Here is a 4,276-nt window from a genome sequence, read left to right as displayed (position 1 = left end):
TGATACTTGTATAAAAGAACTCTAGAAATGCCAACAGGAAGGGAAAACTTTGTATATTAAGTGTACCTTATCATACAAGCTGACTAAATACATTGATAGTCAGATAGAGATAAAGAAGAGTGAGCTATAGGCTTTATCTAACTAGATCCAGCATCCATCTTGTAAAGTAGATGATTTTGAAGGACAAGTATCTACTATTCACAGTGACATCAGGAAACTAGAACTTTGGAAAGAATAGATTTTGAAGAGGACATCTAATTTCAAAGAATCTATTGCTCTAGAATTATCTTTTGTTGAGAAACAGTTAGAGGAATGTGTCAACACTAAGGACACATATTCCAAATTTTTGTATTTAGATACTAATGCAGTTGAGAAAGGAAGCATGGATCAAAGGTATAGATATTCTAAATGCAAATTTTGATGACTACATGAAGATTATTTCAACATAAGGACAACATTTTTGACACGTTTTGGATCAAATTTTGACATTTTGACCTTTTTCATTAATGTCAAAGGGGGAGTAAGAGTTGCAAAAAATTGGAAAGAAAAAATTTTGGATAGTAAAGGGGAGAGATAAAATTGGGAGTAGTAGTTAATTGGAAAGTAGTAAAGTGTATTGTAAGGGGGAGCATATGTAAAGTTGAACAAGTTGTAATAGATGTAATTTTTATATGTTATTTATGTTAACTTTTTGTCACTCAGCCAATTTTCCCTAGTTTGTTGCCATCAATGCCAAAGGGGGAGATTTTTGACAATTCACTAATAGTGATATGTAATTATTTTTGTTTATGGAAACACATGATGTATATGCTCACAAGAAACCTCATAAATAAAGATACTTAGTGTTTGATAATTAGAAAATTTTCTAAGTATACAATTTAGTTTATAGCAGTATATTGTTTTGTTTATAACTTGTTGCTAATGTCATCTTATAACTAGTGAAGTTACATTGGGAGAGTATACATACTGATGATGACATGTATAAACTTGGAAGTCAGTACAGACTGTATGAAATAGAGAAAATCATGTTTTAAGAAAAATAGGACAGTGGAATTGAAGAAAAATAATTGTTTTGTTTATAAAATAAGTACTTGTCGAATTAGGGTTGACATCCTAGATGTTTACTCTAACTTGGAAAAGTGGTTTGTGGTCTTAGCCGACATAGCAAAAAAAAATTTAAAGGCATGGTATTTATGCAAATGGCATTTTGTGATAAGAAGTGAGCTATCTTGAATTGAAGGACAAGTATGAATTGCGAATTGTGACTATATGTGAACTTTTGTGAAAGTGATCTATGCAAAGTTTTATATGAGTTATTGGATGATCTAAGATTGAGATAAAGATTAGAGATTAGTAAAGAAAGAAGATAACAATAAATTACTTGTTTGAGCAGTGAGCTCTTCTTGTAGTTGAAATTGCATGTTTGGGCAGTGGGCTCTTCTTGCATACATTATTCCACAACTCCTAACTAGGTTAATCAAATCTCCTAATAGGGATTCAAAGTCTCCTAACAAGGACTCCATATACTAAATTTTCTCATTGAATCCTAACAGGGTCCATTCTCTGACAAGGAACTTATATATTAGAATATTATCTAGTGCGTATCATCCCCATCAAGCTTTTCCCTTGGCCAGGGTTTCCCTAGTTAACAAAATATGGTGTTATGAGTTATCTTTATGCATTGTTACTATTACTATTCAGCATTACTTTATTACTTTTTTATGCATGGTTTAAAGTAAGTAATAATATCTAGTTAGCGACTAAAGTTTGTAGATTATTGATTCACCCTCCCCCCACCCCTCTTAGTAATCCCTATTTCTAACACTATATGGCATAAACTTCAAGATGATTGGTTGGAAATATGTACACATGACACCATATCATGTTATCACATGCAATGTGGCAAGGTGGTGACTAAGACTTGACAAAGTGATATCATGACACATGGAAGCAAGGGCTTGATAGACAGTGACATGGTAGTCGAGATGGCATTCCAAATGCTACCAAGATCGTAGAGTAGATGAATCAAATATTGACACGTGATGGTAATAATTGATCATATTTTGGGACCTATGTTAAACATTGAGTAGAAATGTATGGTTAGTTCTTAGCCACTAAGCAAGTTACACATAAGTTGACCAACATGAGTAAATGAGATTATTACATGTGGCAAGGGTGCGAAGTTGGGTCAAATATGATGAGGTATTGACAAGGATGGATGGACCAACTAGGTGATGTCACATGGAAAGTCTACAAGGTCATGTGATAACATGGAAGAAGATGAGAGGTCATGATTGTACACTAGAAATGTGTCACACTCTAAACCATTCTATCCCAACAATTCCATGAGTTGGAATGCTTAGATGTTGGCTTAGAGCTCCCTATCCACCGAGTGCAAGAGGCTAGTATTCAAGCATGAAGGCTCTCAGCTAAGCCTTAGAAATATGCTTCTTGCTAGTAAACCATGCAACGGGAGGTTCTTTGAGACAAGAGCAAGAGTGCAAATATCTCGAGGGATCCCTCAAGTATGTAATGCAAGATGGAAGACTAAACTAGAATGGAGATGCAAGATGCAGCTATGCTAGAATATGAATGAGAGTGTTACAATATCATTATTTAAACTATGTGAGATAGATTATTGCAAGAAAATAACTAAACTAGCATGTAAGTATGAATCTAAACTAGTGTGCAATGGTGATGAGAGAATGAGACAAGAAATGAGAAGTTCTCCACAAAGCTCCAAAGAAACCTGCAGCATAACAATATTCAAATGAGGGTGGATCCTTTGAGGGGGAAAGCTCTCTCCCTTTTAAAGTCATACGGATGGTAGAGATCAAGATGAAAATGGTGGATGATCAATGGTGGAATTCGAAAAGAGGAGTGATCCATGTGCACACACAAGTCAACCAATAGAATATAAGTTGACTTGTCACACAAGACAAAAGTCTCACAAGCCTTTTCTTTTAATTGTAAAATAGAAAAAGGACTTGATGTGTGCACTTTAAGTGGGTTAGAAGAATGGGGTCTTTTATTTAATTAAAAGGGGACATGTTCTTTTAATCAAATAATGAACTTAGGATAGCATAGTCAAACTATAGGTTATAATTAAATAAATTGATTATTAGCAATTTGGTCTAGGTAAGTGATTAAATTAAATTAGCCAAAATGCTGAGAAGGGGGCTAATAGTCTAGATGACCATTTTTAGGTGATTACAATGATGAGTGGATTATACAAATAGGTTTAATGGATGAATTAAATATTTCCATGTGTTAGTGTGCAAGTTGACTTGAATAACTAATGAGCATGTGCCACATGGCATGAACTTCAAGATTCTTGGTTGGAAATATGGACACATGGTAGTGTATCAAATTATCGCATAAAATGTGGTAGGGTGATGTGACAAAGTGATATTGTGATGCATGATAGGGAGGTCCTAATAGACAATGACATGGTATTCCAAGTGGTAGTCGAGATGGTGCCAAGGTGGTAGAGAAGATGAATCAGAGATTGATATGTGGTTGTAATAGTTGGCCATCTTCTAGGACATCTATTAAACACTGAGAAGAAATATATGGGTATTGCATAGTCATCAAAAATTTTGTATGAGAGATGACCAACATGAGTAAACAAGATTTTGACATGTGGCAAAGGTGCTCAGCTAAGTTAGAGATAAGGTGATGTTGACAAGGATTGAAACATCCACTTTTTCCAAGTCTTAATTAACAACTAACATAATCAAAGAAATATAGTTATTACTTCATTTTCATAGGAAGATAGTTAAATTAGTTATGTTCATATGAATGAGATTAATGGTTAAAATTAGTTAAACAAAATTTCATAACTAAGAATTGAAAACACCATCAATGATTTTACTATGGAAATTAAATTCTATATACCATGGAATTTGAGACTGAAATCAATCTAGGAATGCTACTGCAAACACCTAGGTTAGTCCACAAATACCACTATATCTAAAATACCACTATATCAAAATTAAATAATGATACCATTAAATACCACTTATATCAATTAGGGCATTGATTACCAATGGATCATTTAGGGTATAACAAACTAGTGTATCAATTAGGGCATTAGATACCACTTTATCATTTAGGGCATCAGATACCATTGTATCAATTAGGGCATCAAATACCATTGTATCACTTAGGGCATCAGATACCACTATATCATTTCTTTTCTTTCCATTTATAACTATAGCAATAACATAATATTAGAAGATATGATCATAATCATTATTCATATAAATGAAAAACT

Source organism: Cupressus sempervirens, chromosome 5, assembly GCF_028749045.1.
Source record: "Cupressus sempervirens isolate cs-2001-9-10 chromosome 5, ASM2874904v1, whole genome shotgun sequence".
Classification (NCBI taxonomy): domain Eukaryota; kingdom Viridiplantae; phylum Streptophyta; class Pinopsida; order Cupressales; family Cupressaceae; genus Cupressus; species Cupressus sempervirens.
This window is presented reverse-complemented; position numbering follows the sequence as displayed.